Source organism: Cupressus sempervirens, unplaced genomic scaffold, assembly GCF_028749045.1.
Source record: "Cupressus sempervirens isolate cs-2001-9-10 unplaced genomic scaffold, ASM2874904v1 CseChr00s100001_01, whole genome shotgun sequence".
Lineage (NCBI taxonomy): Eukaryota > Viridiplantae > Streptophyta > Pinopsida > Cupressales > Cupressaceae > Cupressus > Cupressus sempervirens.
This window is the reverse complement of record NW_028322205.1, coordinates 5,071,012-5,097,091: the sequence shown is the minus strand read 5'-3', so window position 1 is coordinate 5,097,091 and position 26,080 is coordinate 5,071,012.

Here is a 26,080-nt window from a genome sequence, read left to right as displayed (position 1 = left end):
CATTAATTATATCCCATTCTGGTAAAATAAGGACTCCTAACTATTTAATTATTTTCCTTTTGGCCTCAGGTGTAAATTTAGTAACATCATTCAAAAACTTAGATTTTACTTCTTCTTTGATAACAGAGTCTAGTTTATCAGGTTTCTCTATCTTCATATTTTCACATGTCCTTTCAAAATTTCCTATGTTTAATCTCTACAAAAATTTTATAAAGGCTCTAGACTTCACAAAATTTTCATCATTAATAAAAATTTTAGAATCTTGGACAACTATAGGATCTATCTCCTTACATTGGTAATCAGCAACAATGAGATACAAGGAGGGTGCAGGAGGTTCTTATGGTTCCCTAATCTATGAATCTATGGTAGTAACAATTGCATCCCCTTCTCCACCAATTTTTCTAGGCTACTCCCTCCAAGATGCTTCATTATCAATTTAGATGATGGTTTGGCTTGAGTATTATTTCTCTACATGAGAGGAAGAACCTTGCATCAACTTCTACCTCTTTGGGGCACTAGTTGTAGATGGACTTTATGGTCTTGGTCTTTTCTGAAAGGGAGCCTATTGTACACTCTGTACCATCACATAACCTACCCTTTTTTGCAAAGTATACTATTCAGGGGCTATTATGTTTTTGTTATTTATCCTCCTCTATACCTCTACAATCCTATCTAGATAGATCTTAACATATGTATCTGTCTTCTCATTCATGGTTTGTATTATCACAACAAAATTATTCATCATTGCTTGCATCTTTGTTCCCCAATATTTTTAATCTTTCAGTGGATCATAATTGGAGTCAAAAGCATTGATGAATTCTAGAGTCTTACTAAATAATATCCATTTTTCTTTTCTTAGCTCCTACTCTTGTAAGAAAAAAAAATTCTAATAACATCCTCAGGGAAACACACCTATTGCACCATGCAGGCAGCTTTTGTCCTTTCTCTTAAGAGATCATAGAATCCTTCAGGGTCAATAAATCTAGCATGGGACTCTACCATGTTGTATCTATCTACAAATTAATTGAGATGTTTCCACCCTTTCCTTACAAAGACAAAATCATGTACTATAGTAACAACTAGAATGAAAGTACCTTTCTTTGGCAAATCTCTCTCATCAATGGTGCCTATCTGCCATAACAACTCTTCTATCCCTATCTTCAGAGGCACATGGAATGGTAGCACATGAGGCTTTCCCAAAAATCCATATACTCTTATTACTATTGAAATATTATAAGGGATTATATCCCCCCAATTATGATTAATTAGTAGCCCTTTTGCATGGTCCTTAGGTCTAACCAATTCTAGCAGTGCTTGTGGAATACTAGGGCTATCTCCTTTCAAGATCAATCTAAGCTTTGATGCAAAATATCTATCAAACCTTACAAAATTGGCATCTCTAGCCTCTAAGGTCATATGAACACTCAACAATTGGACTTGATTCCCTGCTCCATCTTTGGTCACTTCCAACTCAATGCCCTTGGAGAAATAAGTGACTCCTTTAAAAAAACACACATGCATGAGCAATGAATACCAACAAAATGGGCTTTTTACTTTCTGTTGATATATCCCTATCAAACCATTGTGAATTTCTTGTGCAAGGAAGGAGGCAAAATCAAGAATAGTGCTCATCCCGAATTGTAGAGTCTAAGCCATAATAAGGACAATTGAGCCTAGTATTTTTTCTACTTCATCCATCCCAAAAAAATTGTAGAGAGAGAAATATAATGCTTGAGCCCTAAAATTCAAATCTCTCCAATAATGGCTATGGGGTATTGGTACTAATTACAAAAAATGTACCAATCTTGGTAGCATGTTCTTGCAGTGGCCTTATCCTTAAGTAAATCCTTTGTGCATCGTACCTTACTTGAAATTCATCCACATTGATGATCTCATGCATAGTGTGGTTAGGGTTGAGGTTGAAAACCTCACTCATCAATTTAGGGAAAACCCTAAAATGATTCACTCTAGCTTGATTCTTCACCCACCCCATAATCAGATAATACTTCTTGGCTAGATTAGTCAGTAGATCACTAATAAAGAAAACTACAGGGACTATTAATTTTCTAATGTCAAATTTCCAAACATTGCTCATGGGGGCATCTAATTTTCCTTCTAAGAAGCACTTTTTAAACAATTCTAAACCTCCCATAGATACCTGGGCATCTCTTTTCCAATGTGCCCTATCATAGAAAACTTCAGCTATAGCTACCCTAGGGTTCTTAGGAGTGAGCTCCCTTTCTTTAGTTATTTCATTCACTAATAAGGGGAATTGTTCCAGGAAATCATCATGCACAACCCTCTTTAAGTAATTAGTTTACCCAGAGAATTATTTTCATGGAGTATTTTTGAGAAAATCCTAAGAATTACTTAACAAAAAATGCTTGGATTTCAAGATTTATAGAGTACTTTCCCTTTAAAATTTTCACTTCTTCTCTATATAATTTTTGCTGCAACTCACTAGATCACTGGATAAAATTTATATACCATGGCTTTGAAAATTCTTTATGCTATGATAATCTCTTGTAATTATGTGGTTCAATAATGGTGAGATCATGAAGTATATTTGAGCATTGAAATCACATGAATGACCTCTACACCATATTAACTCTCAGTAATCGTTACCTCCAAATTGCACCTAGATTTAAATCTTATCTCTAGATTTCACTAGATTAGACTTCTTTAATTCAAAAAGCAATGATATTTATGGCTTTAAAAATGTGACCACGTGTTGTATTACCTCTTACATGCATTCCTTAAATTTCTTGCATCTTGAAATTATAGGTAAGCACCATCTATTGTTCAAGAAAAGATCAACAATCACACAAATTTATAATTGAATAAGGCCTAGTCAATTGTACTTCTCCAATAGGAAGTATTTATGCAAATCCATGCCTCCTAACAAACTTCCATGTGAGTGGGTCCCATATCATCTTCTAAGCAAGTGAGTCCTTGATTTAATCTTTACCATGCGTCAGGCTGGTGCATTCCTGCTTTACTTAAATTTATTTTAAGTTCCTAATGAGGGCATGTGCCCTTCGTCAATCTGATCAAGATTGACAGTAGGTAAAAATTTCTCTGTTATGATCGCATCATGCATTTTGACTAATAAAATAATAAATTTTAGCCACATCTTCTGAAAAACTTAACTACCACATCGAATGTTAAAATGTCTACACCTATGACATTAGCATTTCCAGCTAGGCACATGTATTAAATAGCATGGCATGATTCAACATAATCTCTAGATCCTAGCCCCACTATGACACACAACGCAAGATTGCGTACCTCCATTTCTTATTTCTTGATAAGTGTCTTAATTCAAGCATGTGCTATCCACTCATCTTTGAAAGATCTATGGTTGATAAAAAAATTATCTTATCTGATAGAAAAACCTCTTTATTGGCACAACTGGTAGTACACATCAGCAATTTCTTTATAGCTTGGCACACCACAGCACATACCCTACATTCTCTTGCCCACCTTGCTACATATCAAAATACCACTTGCCCACTTTATTTATCTCTCGTGCAACTTGAAAATGTAGGCATGTGTTCGCCTTTGATCTCACATAGATCAAAGGTCATAAAATCATGCATCTTAGAAACACCACGTCAGCCAAATTGACAAGTAGAATACTTCCTTCTAGTCCAACTCATCTGACAAATGCCACAAAAGAAAGCTCAATATTATCCTTGGAAATGGCAAGTCCATGCTTTCAGAGTGTGCTACATTTCCTATTTGTGCTTCCCTGTATTATTTAATTCTCGTGCAACTTCTAATTGCAGGAAAGTGCTAGCCCTTGATCTAAACAAGATCAATAGTCGATGAATCTTTGTCAAAAATTGATACTTCTGTTAATAAAATCAACCAATGACCTCATGCATTAGAGGTATTGATAGGTCTACAAAAGATTTTGACAAATTCTGACAAATCAAAATCATTGTGGTGCACTGACATTCTAAATAGGTAAGGGCTATGTGTCATCAAGGTGCATGCCTGCTTTGTTTAAAAACCTTGCATTTTAATGTTGTAGGAATGCACTATCCATTGATCTTAACCAAGATCAACTATTAAATGTAATTTGTATTACAGAGGATACTTTTCAAAAAAGTAATTGAGCCAAATGCAAACAAAGCATGGTCAATAATGTTTTTCTTTTTAAAGATTTTAATGAAATCACACTTGCGTAAGCCCAACCTTAGGGTAAAAGTGATATGCCTTAAAAAAAATTGAGGGGGTTGGGGGGGGGGGGGGGGGGCTCTCAAAGATTTTTCAAAGGCTAGGGTAAAATAATATAGCGCACTAGGGTTTTTTTTTTTTGAAATTTACCCAGGGTTTTACCTAATTTCAAAAAATTTAAGTCACAAAATTAGGGTTTTTCTTTGCTAAATGCACACACTAGAAATGGTGAAAAACTAGGCCAACAGTGGCTCCATCTGGGGATGATAGACTACTTGAGTCTATGCAAGAATTTAGAATCTATAATAGAGTAGACCACATACTTGACTTTAAAATGACAACTTCTTCACAGAGCATAGAACAAAACATAGAAACAAGAAACCAAATTATATAGGGATATTTACATGGTTTTACAATAAACACAAAATTTCCAAGGGAATGAGAAACTCTAAAACTATTGTTCATGGAAAAATAGATACTTTAAGAAAAGTATCTTTTCAAGAATTGTCCATGAACTGGCAGTTCAAGAATATTTTCTGATAAATCCTTGAGGATATAAGAATCTTCTCCCCATGCATTTTCAATTAAATATGGACCTAGCTAAATATGATCAAATTTACCATGTTTTCCTTTATCCTCAATTGTGGCATTCCACATAAGGACTAAATCTCCATCTTTAAATTTTTTACCTACTGTCCTTTTGTCATATAGTATCTTAATTTGTAATTGTAACTTTTGATTCTTGAGAGATGTTTCTCTTTTGTTTTATGCTAAGCCTACAAGCTCATCTGGCCTTTCTTACATATCATCTGTAATATCTTCATCATACAACTAGATGTAATTTTTGAGTCCTACTAAGTTATTTTGAGGTATCCTTGCCTAAATTCCATATACCAAATCAAAAGGGGCTACTCTAATGGCTTTCTTCATAGTCACTCTGTCAGCCCACATTGCAAGTTGTAACTTAGAATCCTATGCCTTCTTGTTATCATTCAAGGTCCTCTTAATGACATTCAACAAGCTCTTATTTGTGGATTCAGCCTATCTATTTCCTTGTGGATGATATGGGGAAGATGTTGATTTGGTAATTTAATATTTATCATGGAACTTTATAAATTCCTTAGACCAAAAGTGCATTTCATTATCTATTACAATTCTCTCAGGGCAACCAAATCTAGAAATAGCATTACTTAGCAAGGAATTGTTAACAACTTTACTTGCTGCATTTCTTATAGGGAGAGCTTCTACCCACTTTTTAAAATAATCAGTAGCAACTAAAATCCAAGAATAGTGAGTAGTAGATTTAGGAGAAATTTCACCTATGAAATCCATGCCCCATAACAGAAATGGTGCTTGAACCTCAACTAGCTTTAATGGGGTATTACCTGAAAATTTCAGTTTTCTAGAAAACCTTTGACAAGAGTCACATTTCCTAACCATGATTTGAGCATCTTTAAAAAGGGATGGCCAGCAAAATAAAGCTCTCATTACCTTGTGCATAGTGGTTTTAGCCATATAATGTCCCCCACACACTCCAACATGCATTTCACTTAGGACTTCTTTAGCCTTTTCTTGATCAACACATTGCAGTAATATTCCCTCAAAATTTCTCCACCACAACTACCCCTCTACTATGACACACCTTATAGCTTGCAACTTTAAATATCTTTTTTGGTTTTCTGTTAACTCTAATGGAGATGTTATTTTTTTCAAATAATAGATCACATCCTTATACCAGTCAGAGGTATCCATATCACAAAAATTTTCTTTGTAACTATCATCTAGTTGATTGATTTGGTTTGCATCTAAATTGTCTTCTATCATTAATTTGGCCAAACCTTGACCCTTGACCAGCTTAGTGATTTGAATATCAATATTTAATTCTTGTATTCTATTGATCCATCTACATCTTCTACCAAATACCTCATGTTGTGAAAAAATATCTTTTACAACACCAATAGGAAAAAATGCAACAACAGTGGCTCCCATTAAATAAAATCTAAAGGCCTTCACCCCTTTCACTAGTGCATATGCCTATTTCTTAGTTATATTATATTTGAGTTCTACTACCTGCAATGACTTGCTAAATAATGCAATGGGTTGTTCATAACCTTCTTCAACTTTTTGTAACAATATTGTAGCAATAAGATGAAATGAGGCAAAAGAAAATATATGCATTGGCTTGTCACAATTTGGGGCTCTAAGAATAGGGACATCTTTAGTAGCTTGCTTAATCTTTTGGAATGCAGTATTAGGTTCACCATCCCACTTTATCTCAAACCCTTTCTTTAACATCCTTGATATAGGTCTACTAATTTCTGAAAAATTAGTCACAAATATCCTAGGAAAATTAATTTGCCCAAAGAATGACTAAATTCCCTTAACACTCATAGGTTTCTAGATCTTGTCTATTTTTTCTACCCTTTCAAGGTCAATCCTCACTCCATGTTTACCAACTAGATTTCCTAATAACTTTCCTTCAGTAACACCAAAATGACACTTTTTGGGATTCAAAGAAATTCCATACTTGTGGGCTCTAATAAATACTTTCTCTAGATGCATGCAATGACCATTTTTATCTTTAGAGTAAGTAGTTAAATCATCCAGATACACAGCTAAAACTTTATCAATAATATCAACAAATGCCACATCCATTACACATTGAAAAGTAGCCTAGTATTAGTAAGCCTGAAAGGCATCCTGACATATACATAAGTGCCTCATGAGGTAGTAAAATAAGTCTTGAATTGTTTTGATTCTTTGACCACCACTTGATTGTAACTTGAAAATCCATCCATCATAGACATGACCTCTGAGCCAGTGACCTTTTGCATCATGGCCTCCATGTTTGGTAGACCATAATTATCTTTTAATGAAGATATATTGAGATTCCTAAAATCAACACACAATCATATATCTCCATTTTTCTTTTTGACAAGGACTAAATTAGACACCCAAGAAGAATGTCTGATAGGCTTCATGATCCCAACTCTCTTAACTTGATCAATTATTCTTGCATTTTGGGAGCCAAGATTAGATTTATTGTCCATTTTTTTTTTTCTAAAAGGCTTAGCATCTAGTTTCAAAGGAATTTCATGCTGAAACAGGTCCTGTCTATAAGCCTTTAGGTCATCATATGACCATGCAAAAACATGCCCATATTTCTTTAGTAAATCTATTAAACCTTACCTTATTTTAGGAGATAACTTCTTGCCAATATATACTTTCTTAGGTGCCTCTATAGTTCCTAAATTTATCTCCTCTAGATCTTTAGCATTATATTTATTGGTATCAACTTGTGACCTATCCTGGTTGTCAAAAATAATTTCTAAAACTACCAAACCTTTTGGGATCTTATTAGTCCTTAGTTGCACAACTTCTTTCCCAAAAATAGTATCTTTTCCATTTATACTTTCCACATAAGCTACACAATCAATTCCTTTTCTTGACAACATATTTTCACAATTTAGAAATCTCAGAATGTCCTTATCACCTAAAAATACTTGTCAATTGTGGACATTATCAGGAACAAAGGGCCTAGTTTGAGTCTCAATTTTAGATATACCAGAAAATGTAATATTATTAGGTTTTATTGCTATTTTTTCTAGAAAATCTGCCATCTTATTGTTAGTTCTACCCTTCCAAACTATCCCAAACGCATCAAAACATTCAATCATGTCCCATATAGCATTTTTGTATTTTTTTAGCCTTTTATTTTTTGACACATAAGAATTTCTTACTTGGGACACAACAGATTTAGAGTCTCCTATAACATGTAAACACTTTATACCATGCTTATGAGCTAGTCTAAGTCCTAATATCAAAGCCTCATATTCTTTTATGTTCTTAGTATAGGAGAAACTCAATGTAAAATAAATTTTTTTATGTTACCCCAGTAGGAGAAGTCAATAAAATACCTACACTTGCTCCATCTTTGCAATAACCACCATCAAAGAACATGGCCCACAAATCACCTTTATCTATCTTTGTATCAACTTCTACTTCTATCTAAGATTTATGCTTGCATTTCTTCAAAGTTAGGACCTCAACTCTGAATGCATTGATATCTGTATCCACAAAAAATTCATATCATCCTCAATTTCTTCTTCTATCATGTAGATGCTCTTTGGTTCTCTATTTATCTTTACGAAATTCCCATCAATGTTAAAGGTAGCAAATGATAGATCACATTGCAAACTTCCTCCCATGGAAGCACTCCTTTTTCTAGATAATAGCATACCATACTAAGGTGGAATATAAACAACCAATACACTCATACTTCTCTTTTATCCATGGGACAACATCTTCCTTGAGTAGTTTCAACTTTCAATCCTAATTCTTTAATGATTTCAAAAGGCATAATAGTATTAGAAGCTCCAGAGTCAATCATGCAATTTTTCAGTGTTTTACCATTCACTAGGATACTCAAGAAAAATGGCTCTATAGTCCCTAAGCATTCATTGATAGAGCTATCCAAAAACATCTAAGGGATCTGAGACACAACCACTTTAGCTTCTTTGTCTTCTACCTCTTCTTTTCTCCCTTCCTTAGGATCATGATTCCCACTACAATCTTGACATACATCTACATCAATATTCTCCAACCATACTATGGCTTTATTTTGGTGTTCAAGGATTCTTAGTAATTCAGACAAAGGAACTTTTACAATTTTCTAAGATAAAATAGCAAACATATCTATAGAAGAATCAAAAGGGTTACCACTATTCAAATTCCATTTTTCATCATGTTCAGAGCATTTTGACGACTCTTGTCTTATTTAGTGATAATATTTAATACCTCCACATCCATTTTCTTGGGGACATTATTTGAAAACTCCAAATCATTAAGATTACGCCCTTTCTTTGGTTCCCACCTTTTATTGGTATATTTAACCTTCACAGTAGGGGCTTCCTTAGGCTTCACAATTTCCCCCTTCTTATGATCATTTCCCTTTATGAAAATACTAGATACCTTGTCCCTCTCATCCCTTTGAGCCATGCTTCTAGTTTGAACTTGGGCTATCATTTTAGTAGTAATTAGATCAATCTCTTTTTGAGAAGGTTTTCTTAAGGTGACTTCCTCTTTTGCATTTACCATGTTACACACATTGTCTTCAATATCAGTCTCATCAGACAATACTTGTTGTTGTATAACATTCTAAAACTATCTTTGGTCATGTACATCTCTACCATAATCTTCACAGTTAGAATAATGTGATTCAAACATATTACATATTACATCATTACTATTTTCTTCATTCTCATGATATTTTTCTATTACAATTTGATTTCCTAAGAATGACAATGCTACTGCACAAGATTTAGGAGAATGGGGTAATTGACATGCAAAATACCATATAGGCTTAGCAAAAAACTCAGGATCATCTACCAAATTTACAAAAAAACAATTTATAGAGGTTCAAGGGTCACTTTGTTTTTATTATTCTTAGGAGGAGGAACATTAGGTTGGCCATCTTTCCAAGTAGTTTTGTAGGGGAAGTTTTGCAACCTATTATTTCTAGTAAAATTAGATTAATAAGGGATCCTATTATCAGTGGTATTCCTATCATTCTTTTCCTGAGGAAGATTTAAATTCTTTATAGTGTTGAGAACTTGACTTATCTCACTAGACTCTTGCTTCTTTCCCCCTACAATTTAATGATCTTCCTTCCTATTTCCCTTATTACCAAACAACCTAGGGTTATCTCTTTTACTTTCTAATCTCCTAGAGATTCTCAAGCTATTTTCTACATTTATAGCCATGGTAAAATAATCTCTTGAAGTCATAGGCTCCTTTTCCCTAAGCCGGTATGTTGTTTTACCATCAAATGCATTTAGATAAGTTATTAGACATACCTTGTCATCAATTCGCATGAATTGCATTAGCTTGTACATTCTCTTCTTAAACCTAGTATTGAATTCAATGGTAGACTCATTAGGTAACCTCTTGATGTTATTGAATTCACTCAAAATGTAGCTTTGATTTTTCTTGTCACCATACTGCTCTTTGAAACAATATTCAGTGTCTTCCCAATCCATAATGCACAATTCAGGAAGTCTCTTGAACCATTCTCTAGCATCTTCAGTTAATGATTGAATAAATAATTTCATCATAACATCTTTAGCTTCAACCTCATAGTTACTCATCATTTCTAGAAAACTTCTTAAGTGATCCTCATAGGTGATAGCATTATTCCCAACAAATTTAGGCAACCTTTTTCTCATTTCTTGTGGGATGGGGTTAGAAAAACTAGGAATTCCATCAAAACATATCTACCTATAACCCTCTAATTGGACATTCTTCTTTGCAAATGAATCTTAGGATGATAGGGAACATTTCTCATAACATTATCAATGGTATTACTAGTACTAGAATCATCAATAGGCTTATTCAGATTTACTTTTTGTGAAAAATAAGACAAGAAAGAAGTAGGTACCTAAGTGCTATTTTGATTTGCATTATCAAATCCACTATCTACATTACCCTTAGACATAGCTATAGATTCCTTCTTAGCCATTTCTAGGAATTTGATCTTATTGTTCATCTCAGCTATAGTGGCCTCACTTTCTGTAATCTCTATTTTTTTAGCTAAAGCATCCCTTTATTTTCTTCTCTTTTCCAACCCAATATCAGAAGGTGACATGGAATCATAGATCTGGACAACTTTTGTTGGTTCATTGATCTGAATACCAACTTCCTTTTGTTTTCCTTTATCTTAAACATCAACAACATGTCTTACATATCTTTTAGCCTCTAGGGTCTTATAGCTATTGATCTATTGTACCATAGGACCCTCTTGGTTTGTATCTTGGTTCTTTATCAACTTTTGCTCTTGTAATTTAAGTTGTTCAACTTGACCTGCAATTTCAGGCTGCCAAGCACTAACTATTATCTCATTCTTCTTTTTCAAGGTAGCAATTCACCTAAGTGATTCTTACTTTTCTTCATATGCTTTCATGATCATTTCATCCCTTTCCTTTTGAAACCTATTATCAATAGCTTCTTTCTCAGCAAGCTGTACTCTCAAGATTTCATTCTCATTAGGATTAGGAAGAGTAAACTCAGAACTAGATGTCTTCTCATCATTGAAACTTTTAGGTTCTAAGTGTTTGGTTATCACATTTTTAGGAGAATAATCTAACATGAAAGGGTTTGTACTATGTTAGAGAAGATTATTACTATTTCTATCACCCAAACTAGGTGTATGTGCTTATACAACCTTTTCCTTACATATCATTTCAAGAGTATTATAAAAATCATCGTCAAATAATCTTGGATGAGATCTAGGACCCTTAGAGGAAGGCTTCTTTTCTATAGAAGAATGGTAATTATTATCTTTCCTTGCTATTTTCTCCTACGAATAACTTCCTTTCTACATCTGATCTCCTTTCACAACCCAATTTTGTCTTCTCCTTGGAGGGAGTTCAATTTTTAATTTGATTCCCAAATTTTGCTTCACATTTGCTTGTGTATTCTTCTTATTTTTCATAATCTTGACACAAAAAACTTCTAAGTATTAACAGTGGTTAAACCTTTTGAGTCACCACCCACTCTATCAGAATGAGAATAATTACTAAGAAAATGACAAATACTTTACTAACTATCCTAGGAAAAATGTATATAAACCAAAATCCACAAGAAAAACAATGTGAAAAACTTACCTTAGACTCTACCCAAGGGAGACACAGAGCTTAAAAGACACACTAGTTAATGACACTACTAAGTGTACTCCCTAGTAGAGTTTCCATTTTTTCGGTGTTTGAAACTAGTGAACAACAAGATATTCAATACCAGAGTGATATTACTTGTGTAATCTAAGGAGTAGCTATTTCCTATTGACAACTACATGTGCAAATCACTTTGACCCAACTTCACCAAAACTAGGGATGGTTTTCTACTCTTTAGGTTTTGCTAAACCAAGGTGGGTGTACCTAGGGGATGATTTACTAAGATAATTATTGTATAATACTTAATTTAGTTTCATTCTAATTCTCATCTTCTTTACTTGTCACATATACAATTTATCCATTTGTTGATATTCTTTAATTCACATACATCTCTCTTAAGTAGATTTGGTCAGAGTTCTCCTTGAGTTTACAATTATCCCTGGTAATAGTAGCTACCCATAACTCATAAATAATGTATAAACAAGTGCTGACCAACAATACAACCTTGACTAAAAATGACTTTGAATTTAAAATTGATTTGGCATGTAGAATTAAAGTTTACTCTCAGCCATCACTGATTTATGTGACTAGTTCCTTAGCCATTGGGCAATAGAGTCTATTAGTGGGAGATCTAATTCAAACAACTTGTGAATGAACTTATCAATAACAATCACCCATTCCCATTCTTATAAAATATCCTTTTCATAAACCCATGAGTTCTACTGATCTACTAAAGCATTTATATAATTCATTGAATTAAGAGCAACAATAGAACCAATACATAAACCATCCAAGTTGCATTTAGTCACATGAACCTTATTCAAATGACCTCAAAATAGGCAACTTCTTAAAATGGAGACAAGAAGTGATGACACAGAAAAATATTATGAATACTCCTTTGTATTATCCTTTCTAAATGACTAATGTAGTAACCAATAGAGTTTCCACAAAAGTCAAAATAAATTCAAATGGTTATGTCATATCTCTATATTAGAAAGTACACTTGAAAGTATCTTTACTGCTACATAGAACAGGACCGACTATACTTTTTCTTGACAATTCCAAAAAATACATTAGAATTTGGGCCATCACATTGCCTTGAAAAATCATTTATATAAGCATGAGTTACAACAAGCAAAGGGAAAATGTGATTGACAGGTGTCCTTTACAAAAGGATATTTACATACACCTATCACAAAAAGACAAAACTAGGAGTAATAGAAAGATTTATACACCAAACATTCTTTTGTGGGTCCCTTTTTGTTACATCATTTGGAAAGACAAGAGTACCATGATTTGATTATTTTATGATTCTAAATCCTTGGAGTAAGTGATTATCAAGCTTGAAAGTGATGAATCATCTTTAGTCACCTGCAAACTTACTTTAACTTGAGGATTCTCCTTGTCTTCATCATCAATCGTAAGGGTCACAGTTACCACAACATCATCTTCTACCTCGTCACCTTCTACCATCTACTTTATAGACATGAATTTATCCTTCCATTCATTATAGGTAGTGTCATCAGGCTAATCAAAATTTAGAACCTTATATGTATAGTTATTAAATAATTTGCAATTCAATCTATATCAACAAGATCTTTTCTGATGGCAGTATAGAATAACTATACCTTTACTAGCTGCTCATTAGTCATTGCCCATAACAAGTGGCTAGTTTCATTTACGATTTTATTCATCCTCTCACAAAATATTTCATCCAATTCCCTTTTCCATTCTTCCTTTTCCTTCACTTTATCAATAGTCTTTAAAGCACAAGGAATTAAATCAAACTTTTCAACAATATACTAAGAAAAACAAATTGTTAACCTCCTCTAAAAAGAATCTTGTTTGTCATGAAAACCATGCAATTTATTTAACAAATCAAAAATATTTCATTTTGATGACAAGACAGTTGGATGATAGATATAAACATTATAGTGATATCATTATTCCTTTATATCCACTTCTACACAAGAGCTCTGAATTTAACTTCACCTCTCTTTAATTCATCCCTAATGGCTGCAATCCCTTCTAAAAGGTCAAAAACTAATGGCCATTCAATTCTATCCACTAAATAAATTACACCCTACCTCAACTTTTTTTCATATTGAATATTTAATTCTACATGTAGTGCATACAAATTATTCTTCTCCTCTTCAAAATCCTCTATAGTGTAGAACTAAGGTCTTTTTGGGGTGTCTAGTACCTCAATAATAGGGGCTGACTTAAAAGGTTCAATGGGTGCCTATGCAGGGTATGCAATACTGGGTCTACTAGACTCTCCCACTTTTCTTTTCCTAAGTATCTTCTCCATTTGAACTACTTGGTTTTCTAATGACTATATCTGCATACACCTATCCTCATATGCTTTCAAAACTTCTTCAAAACTAGCAATTAGTTATGAAAATTTATGCTCTTCCTGGCTAGACACCACACTACCAAATTTCAACATTTCTAAAGCCATTCCAATTTTTTTCTTGTAGCCAACCTCACCAGCACTGAACACTATTAATGCACCAGTATGCTCTATACTAGAAATTTCTTGCATTTTGGTCTTATCCCTTTTCTAAATTGACCAAATAACTAGGGCTCGGTGGTCATCACTGAATTTGACTCATCTATGACCCTATAATACCTCTTCTTTAGTTTTAAAATGAACATCATTTTCTTTCCTTATTGAATCAAAAACCATGGCATTAATTTAATCTCATTCTTATAAAATAAGGTCTCATAACTATTTAATAATTTTCCTTTTGGACTCAAATGTAAATTTAGCAAAATTGTTCAAAAACTTACATTTGATTTCTTCTTTGATAACAGAGTATAGTTTATCAGGTTTCTCTATTTTTATCTTTTCACATCTCCTTTCAAAATTTCCTATGTTTAATCTCCACAAAAATTGTACAAAGGCTCTAGACTTCACAAAAATTTTATCATTAATAAAATTTTCAGAAACTTGGGCAACTATAGGATATATATCCTTACTTTGGTAATTAGCAACAATGGGATCCAATGAGGGTGCAGTAGGTTCTTATGGTTCCCTAATCTCCAAATCTATGGTAGTAACAATTACATCCCCTTCTCCAACAATTTTTCTAAGCTACTCCCTCAAAAATGCTTCATCATCTATTCAGATAGGGGTTTGGCTTGGGTAGTATTGCTCTACATGAGAGGAAGAACCTTGGTCAAAATTTTGCCTCTTTGGGGCACTGGTTGTAGATGGACTTTCTGGTCTTGGTCTTTACTAAAGGGGAGCCTATTGTACACTCTACACCATCACATAACCTTCCCTTTTTTGCAAAGTATATTGTTTAGGAGCTACTATGTTTTTGTTACTTATCCTCCTTTATACATCTGCAGCCCTATCTAGATAGGTCTTGACATATGTATCCCTCTTCTCATTCATGGTTTGTATTATCATAGAAAAACTATTCATCAATGCTTGCATCTTGGTTCCCCAATATCTTTTTATCTTTTAGTGGATCATAATTGGAGTCAAAAACATTGATGAATTCTAGAGTCTTACTAAATACTATCCATTTTTCTTTTCTTAGTTCCTATTCTTGTAAAGAAAAAACATTTTTGATAACATCCTTACAGAAACATACTTGTTGCACCATGCAGATAGTTTTTGTCCTTTCTATTAAGAGATCATAGAATCTTTCAAGGTTAATAAATCTCACATGGAACTCTACCATGTTGTATCTATCTAGGAATAAATTGAGGTGTTTCCACCCTTTCCTTACAAACAAAAAATCATTTACTATAGTAGCAACTAGAAAGAAAGTACCTTTCTTTGGCAAATTTATCTCATCAATAGTGCCAATTTTCCATAACAACTCTACTATCCCTATCTTTAGAGGCAGATGAAATGGTAGCACTTGAGACTTTCCCAAAAAGCCATATACTCTTATTACTACTAAACATTATAATGGATTATATCCCCCCAATTATGACTAACCAATAGCCCTTCTGCATGGTTCTTAGGTCTGACCAATTCTAGTAGTGCTTGTAGAATCCTAGGGCTATCTCCTCTCAAGAGAAATTTGAGCTTTGATGCAAAATATCTATGAAACTTTACAAAACTAGCATCTCTTGCCTCTGAGATCATATCCACACTCTACAATTGGACTAGATTCCTCTATCCATCTTTGGTCACTTCTAGCTCCATGCCCTTAGAGAAATAAGTGACTCCTTTAAACAAACACACATGCATGAGCAATGAATACCAACAAAATGGTTTGTTTACTTTCCCTTGAGATGTCCCTATGAAACCATTGTGAATTTCTCATTCAAGGAAGGTGACAAAATCAATAGTAGTGCTCATCCTGAATTGTAGAGCCTGAGCAATAATAAGGACAGTTGAGCCTAGGATTTTTTCTACTTTATCCATCCTGAAAATTTTGTAGAGATAGAAATATAATGCTTGAGCCTTGAGATTAAACTGTCTCCTCAATAATGGCGCTGGGGTACTAACAGTAATTATAGACATGTCGGTCCAAAAAATGGGTTGAATGCATAACATGCTATGAGAAAATCACAAACTCAATCAACATATGTTATCACCCACTAGTCTACCATGGAAGCCAAACTAATCAAAAGAAGCAAACAATGTTAAAACTCCCTCTTTCATTTGTAACTCCCATGTCCTTATTTCTTCTCCAAATGATGTAGCTCCAAAGTTTCCTATAGTGCGCTCAAAATTGAAGTAAAGTCTATGATAATGGTGATAATAATATGAGAATACTAGAAGTTTTGATTTGAATGTGAGAGATGGAGTCAAAAATCTAAAAGAAATTAGGACTAGAAATGAGAGGAAGAATGCTCATTTTATAATGGGCATGGAGGATGAGAGCATTGGATTTTTCACCCTTGGATATGTCATGTGGCAAGAGATTCCTTTGAGAATCCATGACACATATGAAAAAATATGCCAAATGTATGATTCTATGATGCATGGAAGTCAAACTTACCTAAATGTGGAAGAGAATATATGATGCATCATAAGACACCTTAACCCACTTAAAGCTAAGAATCCATGACAAATGGAGCTAAAGATAGCCATGCGTAAGAGAATAAAAATATTGAATTATGACATATATCAACCAAGTGTCAAAGGATAATACATGAGGTGTCACACCCATATGTCATGATGGTGCCAATATTTCATGGAATATTTGAATTAAAAATCCTTCATTCCACAAAATAGAAATTAGTAAAAAATGGAATTAATGGAGGAAAATGTGACTTAGGAAATTAAGAATTTCCATGTTTTGTGAATGATAAATAAATAAATTAATTTAGGATGAAAATTAGGAAGAATAGTTAGTAAGAATGACATAGGATTACATTATGGGTTATTTAATCCTATAGAGAAAATTAGTAAATGATTGGCCAAAATTGATTAAATAAGCATGATGGTATCCTTTGATGAAAATGTGATGATGATATGGATTGAATAGGATGATTATAGATAGACCAAAGCCATGGTAAAATTAATTGATTGATTGAAATTGATAACATGCCAAGGACACATGACATGAATTGATTGATACGTAACATTTAAATGACATTGTAAATGCTACATGATCAAGATAGATTGATAAGGTTGATCATAATAACATTGACAAACACTGTCAATATTATTAAAAATGGTTGATAATGGGATGATCTAACATTTAAAGCCTCAATAATGTCAAATATTAGATGACATGAATGATATTTTGACCTATCACTAAGAGCCATGATAGTACTAAGGTTAGATTGATAGGTTTCCAAGGCACTGAAAAGCCACAACAATGCCTAGGATTGAATAGATGATGATTGATTTGAGATGTTTGATACATTTTGTGATTCTTATGAATGATTTGGGAGATTATAGATTGATTTGGGGTGATTCCAAGTTGATTTGAAATGGTTTCCAGTTGATTTGATATGATTTCGAAATAACATGAAATTGATGTGAAAGAAGATACAAATGATAAAGTATGATCAACGTCGCCAAATGATCAGACTTAGTAGAATGAAAAATTGGGATGAATTAGTATGAAGAAGTGATGAAACTATACATGTGAACCATTTTTTAGCATCTACATTTTGCCCCTCTTTGATACACTGTGATTTAGAGCGTTGTGTCAAAGAATGCTAATGAAAAAGTCATAAAAGAATGCCCTAGAAATGTGGTATATATTTATGCCCCCTTGAAAAATTGACCAACATAGGCATATGATAGGTTTATTTCATCAAAAAAAAAAAAACCATAGCAACTAACGGATCAAAAATTGGAGTAAAAATGTGAAAGTTATGGGCTCCAGAGTGAAAAAGGGCATCGCAACCAACACAGAAAGGACTTCATACACATCCATCTAGGAAAAAAAACACTATAAAATGGCTTGGAGAGGTTTTTGAAGGTCATTTTCACTCTCTCATTTGGAAGAAAAGAGCTTTGGATCAAGGAGAATGGATCGACTACCTAGGGAGCAACACCATGGTGAACGAGTGTGGATCTTCTGATGGCGGGCAAATGTTGGACCTCTGGTGAGTACAACGAGGCCATGTTTGTAATTTTTTATGATTTTTAATCATTTTTATTAGTTTTCCATGCTTTTAAATTTTTTTACTACTTTTTATTTCTTTTTAGGCACCTAGGAGTCTTTCAAGGTCAAACAGGGTCAAATGGGGGACAAAAGGGGGTCCCAAGGCTAGCGTAGGGCATACAAAATGCTCTAATTGAACCCAAAACACATCCAAGTGCATCATGGGCACACTTTGCATGCCCAAGTACATCATGGGTGCACTTGGTATAACTAAATGTGCCCTGGGTGCAGTTGGGAGCCCCAACTGCACCTTAGGATGATCCAGGAGTCCAAACACAATCGAGATGGTCCTGAAATGACCTAAAACTTTGGATGGACTATCATAAAGCTAGGGGGATGTTAAAAATAAGTAAAATGCAGGCCAAGGTGGTCTAAGTGGTTAAAATGTGGTCAAACTTAGGGTAGATGTAGGTCAAACTTGGGTAGATGCTAACAAAGAATAGTGCAAAGGGCCCAAAATGGTGCAAACAGACTCAGAATGACTTGAAACTTGGACCACGTGTTCAAAACCCTAGGAAGAGTTGAAAAAATAGGTTAACTAAGGCAAAAATTCTTAGAAAAAAGTAAAACTTGGTCAAAATTAGCTATGATGTAGGAGAAAGGCTGACAAATGTGTTGATGCTAAAAATTGTAGCCCTAATTTTGAGCACCATTGAGAAAATTAAGTCCCATAAATGCTTTTAAATGCATATGTACTCGACTGTACTTTTGAGCCCCATAAGGTGTTTAATGTTTCTAACACCTTTCATTTAGTGTGCCTACATGTTCTATGAAGTTCAATTGACATTTTGAGCCATTTCGTAAAGTCTTGTTTTGAGCTGGTGTCATTTATGCATTCACCTAAGTGTCAAACAATGATAGGAGGCTATGTTTGCATTTGAATATCTAGCACCCAGAAATGTTTCATGACTTCCCACTTTAGGAGTATTTAATGGTCATACCCAAGAACCTATGTTTCATATTTTGAGTCATTTTGATTTTGTTTGATTAGGTTTTGAATCCCTCAAAGTTAGTTACTTACTGTTTCGTGCTTTTGTGTAATTGTGCAATTTTCTAGGAAACCTTGTTTGACGTGTTATAAATTTTTACCAGTTGACCAAAATGTTAAAATTCCTATTGTGTTGCATTAAAAATTTTAGGGACTTGTTACGTTCCAAGTTTTAGCTTATAAAAAATCCATTTGATTAGTTTTCAAATGTGATTCTGAACGTAATTTCTAAAGTTTTACTAGTGTTAGTATTTGTAGATTGTTTGCTACCCCTATTTGGGACATCGTAACTTGAGATCCATTATTGGTAAGATCAAATGGATTGTACAACTATGTTTTCTACTGAAAATACTTTAAGTGTGCCAAGTTTCAAATTTTGATGAATCCATCTGCACACTTTTCTAGGTCAATTCCATTTGCAAAAAAATGTTTTCTATCAGTGTTTCTAGTTTACAAAATCTGAGTAGCCCAGTTTGACCACTTTCCATTTGTGACATGTTATTCATCATGAGCCCAAATTGTAGATCCATATTCTCCTCATGACACTAAATCAATGTCTTTGATTTCATCCCCCCAAGTGTCAGTTTACCCAATTTTCAAAGCCAAATCCAAACCCAGTTTATTGTTTTCTAACTTGTTTTCTTGTAGGTAGTTCTGAAAGGTTCACTTTGGCAGCGAATATCTTTTGACCCAAAATTTCTCATGAGAGGAGATTTGAGTTGGTGCAAGAATGAAGAAAAAAGAATTAGCAGGTCAGATTCTAGAGCTCAATCAGGTGTTTGGGTCAATCTTCAAAGCTAGTCAAAGTACCTCCTGACACCAATTTGACAATTTGCAGATAAATCATAAAATGAGGTTTAATGATGTTTCATGTGATGGATTCTGATTCATATTAATGTCAGATGTTCTACAGATCAGTTTAGCATTTTCGTCACTTGGATTCAAAAAAATAAATTAGTTGGACCTGCCTCAAGGTCCGACTAGTCTATGTCAGAATAATGAGAATGGAAAGCTTTGAAGGTGTTTAAAGTATTATAATTAGTTATAATAATATAGTTCTTATGAAGTGCATATGAATTTTAAATTTTAACCTTTTACTAGCATGAGTGAGAAAAAGTTTTGAAAGGCGAGGATATTTTAATAACACTAGCAAATTCTTAAATGGAAAAGTGTAAAGTGAAATGGTAGATGTGATGTCAATTTTAAAGCTTCTAGATCAAAATGGATATAATGCAAATGGATTATCCTAGAATTTGTTCTACTGAAAAATCCTAAGAAGGGGTGTACAATTCCATCCATCTTGGTGCAACTATGCCATATTTCAGGATCTAAGGATGAGGCATTAGTGATAGAAGATAATGACATCTATGATGATGGAGATGAACAACATGAGGTATATGGAGAAGAGCCAATTCCTATTGGTGTGCCAAAGAGAGTGCATGATGAAAAACATAGAGATGCCATGAAAGAAAATTCTCATACATCTTCGAGAGGAAATTTTCAATCACGCCCATGTACTGGATCTAGAAAAAAATTTACCATTTTAAAGAGAGCTCATATGGCATCAAAAAGGGGTAGTCAATTCTAGGCCAAGGGTCTTTAAATAAGACTATGTTATGAATAGATAATAGAATTCAACATTATTGTTCCAATGTAGCTATGTTAGTTATCATTTTTGTGGGGATACTTCATGACTCCCAAAGATGAGGAGATCTGCCTTTTTCATCAAGGTGAAATGGAAGAATAAACAAAAAAGAGAGCCAAAACTAATGACTGAAGGCAAATTAGGTAGGTCAAAGGCAAGAAAATGTATGAGAAAAGCTATAGATTATAAACAAGAGGAGAAGCCCACGTAGCAAATAGTCAATGCCATCTGTAGTAAAAACTGCTAGTTGAACAAGAGAAAGCTTTTGTGAACCACAACAGAGTCCATGCTAAACCACAAGGAAATCCACATAGAGTAACAGGCATAACAAAGTCAAGAGAAGGTGCTAAATAGAACAAGGTAGGGAGAATCCACAAAAATGTCTGTGATGCCATAAGAAATCCACTAATTAAGGAAAGCACATAAAGTCAATGGCATCAAAAGAGGGAGGTATAGTAGAAGCTCCTAGCAAGAAATTCTTTTAAGAGGGAGGTGGCCAAGAAAGCTCATGTAGGAAAGAAAGACACCCTATGCATCAAGACAGGGGAGCTAATATGGAAAAGTTTCATGAGCTAGAAACAAAGTCAGCAACATGAATAAAGGGCTCCATGTTGGTATGTAAAAGGCTGCCCACAACAGGTAGTTGCCAAGATGAAAGTAAGCTACCCATGCATGAATAGAAGGAAGAGCCCTACCAAAAAAAAGCAACTTGACGAGAAAGATAAACCTGACACCAAACAGTGATCCACACATAAAGAGTAGTTTCTAGGCTACTATGAAGGTTTTATTCTACTTCATTAATCCCAAATTAGGGAGAGGATAGGTTTTATAATGTTTAAATATGCCTCCACACAATGATTAAGTGTCTTAACAATGGAATGTTTTACAAGACGTGGACCCATGTGGTGGACCACCAATACAATCATTGATAGCTGGCCCAAAATTGAAGGAAATTTTTGAACAAAGACATATGTGAGTTGATGTGGTGACAAAGGCTAAGATTTTGACACATGTCAAAATTTGACAATGAGCGCTTACCCACAAAATCAAGATGCTCACCAATTAAACAAAGAGAGAAAGTGAGATCGTACCATGTGGCAATGAGTCCCAATGGGCATTGAGATGGTAGTCATGATTAGTTGCAGATGGAGGCACCAAATCATGCCATACGGCCCAGATCAATGGCCAGGGCATTTTCACAAAATGAAGATGCAAGATGTTTAAATAATGTAGGTAAGTAGGCATGTGACATCTGTCATGGTGACACAGTAATGATGAAGCAGGGCTCTCTAAGTAATGATGAGGCAGTGACTGTGCAAGTGAGCCAATCACACAGTGACACATAGCATCTAGTCAAACTTGGTTGACCCCAGATTCAAAGGGCAAAGGAAAAAGTAAAGGAAATAAAAAATAATTTTAATTATGTTTTACAGAGTGGATGCATGTTCAGTGATTTTATTTTAAATTCAAGAGGGCTTTTAATCTATAGTTTAAACTTTAGATTATTTAAATTTTTGAAAATTCAAAATCAGAGTTGCAGACTCAGTTGAGTGTTCTACCAGAGGGGAAATTTTCAAATGGAGATTCAAGCAACTTCTAGAAGGTAAAATATGCAATATTATATATTGTCAAAATCGTGAGAACATGAACTTTTTTATTATGCAGTTCATTTCTGCATAGGAATTCATGGGTTCAAGTTATAGCCAGAAAAGTGAAATTTGGGGCCTTCTTTGTGGAATGAGCCAAAATTGAAAATACAATTACAAGATCAGTAATAGACAGTGAAAATGCACTTTGGGGCCAAATGTAACCATTTTCAACTCAATTGAATTAGGATTTCACCAACATTTCATAAGCCAGAATAGATTTTGGTGACTCAAAGGGTTTTCATCATTGAATAGAAGATATTTGCAAATCAGTTACAAAGTAATGATGAAAAAAAAAAATCAGATCAATGGTAGGAAGAAGAGAGAGTTGATTTAGTTGCAAGAGATTGAATTCTAAGTGCACACATCTCAAGCATAGATAAGATTTGAGAATTCATCTTCTTCTATATCTTTCTTTCTTTCTTTCATTGTAGAGGTTGGTAGTTTTCTCTAGGTAATACTATCAAGGTTCCAGTGTTTTACTATGAAACCATTTTCTTTAGCATAATCTCTCTGGTATGAATAGCATTAGGAAGGATAATACAAATAGTTCAGATCTATCAGGTGTTTTCTGTGTTTTCATTTCATGCATATGAATGTATAATTTTAAAGAAATTAATACAAAGAACAAGAGATGATTGAGTTTCAGTTGAATCTTGTCTGCTTTATCATTAATCTTCAATGTTTTATAATCTTTGACATAGAGCTTAGGTTGTAGTTGTAGTCCCTTAAGGCTATATGTTATTTCATTGTTGCCTATAACTCAAAGGGTTATGTAAATGCTTCAGAGAAATCAACAGGGTTGTAAGTTTACTAATGGGGATATCATGTAAGAATGAGGTTTAAATTGAACATTAATGACTATTTACAAGTTGAATAGATAGATCAAATATCTGAAGATACACATATGTTTGTAATTAATTCATGAAATTGCCTAATAAATAAGACACTAATTGGTTACAGGATCATTAAGTCTTATTGCTGCATATTAGGGGTTTTTCGAAATCAACATTATTAATCAAACACATTTTACCCTTTCATGTTGAAGAACTATAATTGTTTTTCCCTCACTCAGCTTATGAACTTCATTGTTTTGCATTTAGCTAATGCAGATATATGCTATTTCATAAGTTATTAGGAGATATAGGGGTTCTCATTTGCTTAATAGATTTAGGGATATGTTTTGCATTGGTACAATATCAATTGAATCTAAGGTCTACCTGCCTAGGTCTAGTAGAGCCTAAAGTGAAGAAGGATTTATGCCTTATAGTTGGCCCAAGACTGCAATCTAGTGTATCTATCATAGGAAGTTGTTAGCCTTAGATGCATTTATCTAGTTTCTCAGTCATTTTCAAAACTATTAAATTAGGAGCCAACAAAATGGTGACTCTACTGGGGAGTGTATTGAATCTATGTGATAGACAAACCTTGAGAATTTGAAGAAGATTCAATACATCAAAAAAGTGTTGCTACAGTAGTGGGGTTGTGAGGTGTTTCTTATTTCCTTCTGAAGTTTCATGCACCTCAGTAAGCTTTTATCCATCATAGTAGTAGTTTTCAAGGTTGAATACAAATTATGTTGCTAAGTTTTATTTTTAGTTAATTCAATTGGTTGTGGTTTTCAAAGTATCATTGTCAATTTAGAGTCAGGATTTTTTTAAAGTGGTTTCTCTCTTTTAAGTTCTTGAAGTTTTGCAAATTCTACAAAGTTGACAATCTAGTTTAGATCTATCATGTTATAAATCATATGTTTTAAATCTTTCTAACAAGTGTGAGTCATGAGTCTCTAAAGGATCTCTGTACTAGTGTAGATTGGTTATGTATAAATGCTTTCAAAGAGTTTTTCGTTAAATTAGGAAAATCTGAAAGTTATGTGAAGTTTCAAGCAAGAAGAGAGATCTATATAAGTTATTGACTAATGAGTTTTAAAGTGTTGTTTGATCTATTTTCATAAGATTTTTGAATGCAAAAATGAGTCACATCAGTGATTTCATTTAGTTCTCTTCAAGGAGATGGTGACTCTACAAAGGATATGATCAGTGGTGTGAGGAATTGAGATTAGCACCAGGCCAATCAGTAGATCAAAGATTCAGCAACAACACTAAAGGTATTTTATATTTTCATGTGATTCCTTTTCCATGAAATTGAATTCTACATACGTGTTCTCCATCAAGTGGTATTTCTAGCACTAAGAAGAGGAGAATAGTGTGACAGGCTTTATACACTTATGGGAATAAGTTTTGGCTTGTTCAAGTTTTGTGAAGTGTTTGAAGTGATTCATTGGTAGAAGGTTATAGATCTACTACAAATTACAAATTAGAATTGGTGAATGAGTTTTGTATCTTTCAAGAATATCAATATTCATTTCATGTAGTATGCAACCAGTAAATAAAGTTCCTAGATCTATTTCTACCAAGCTGTATATGTCATTATGTTTTGATGGTATTCATGGTTTCCTGAATGTCATTCCTAATGATGTTAGAAAATGTTTGCCTAAGTTTAATGGGGACCATATTGTTTTAGCTAGTCATCATGTTGAATTGTTTACTGATTTGATGGGTGACTATGAGATTTCTCATGAAGACATTCACATGAAGCTATTTGTTTAGACCTTAGAAGGTGATGCTAGGGATTTTTTTTTTCTACTAGTGTTTTTCATTTCATCTTGGAGTGAGTTGGATTTTGCCTTTATGGAGCAATTTGGAGAATGAGTAATCATATCTTATTCTTATGATAAGTTTTTGAGGATTCATATTGAGAGTGATGAACTTGTCCCTCAATTTAACATCAAATTTGCAAGAGTTTTGAATGAAATCCTTGAGAGTTATAGACCTGATGATCAAATTTGTTTAGTTGTATATTTTGATGCATTTGACAAGAAAATAAATTATCTACTAAGGGATAAAGAACCATAGACATTATATCAGACTTTTATGACTGGTAGGGATATTGAGAATAATATGAAGTATGGATTGATTAGAGGTCATTTTTCAATGAATGATTGTTGATATAATGGCCATGAAAGAAAATTTGAACATGATGTTGATCCTTTAGTTTCAAAGAAGCATATCAATACCTCTATTGTAGGTTTAAATCAAGTGGAAAATTTAGATCATAATATGTGTATAAGTAAAGTTTGTTTGGTTACAAATGACGAGACACATGTTCATGATGCTACAGCAATAAGATATATTTCAGAATTTGATAATGATCAGCATTGTGGTGATTTTATGAATCAAGGTTTAGTTACAACAGTAATTTCTTCTCATGATAATTATATGTATGATGATGTAACTAATGCTTTAAATTTTGAGGATGCTACACCTAAATCTTAGTCTTATGTAAGTGAGAATGTTGGA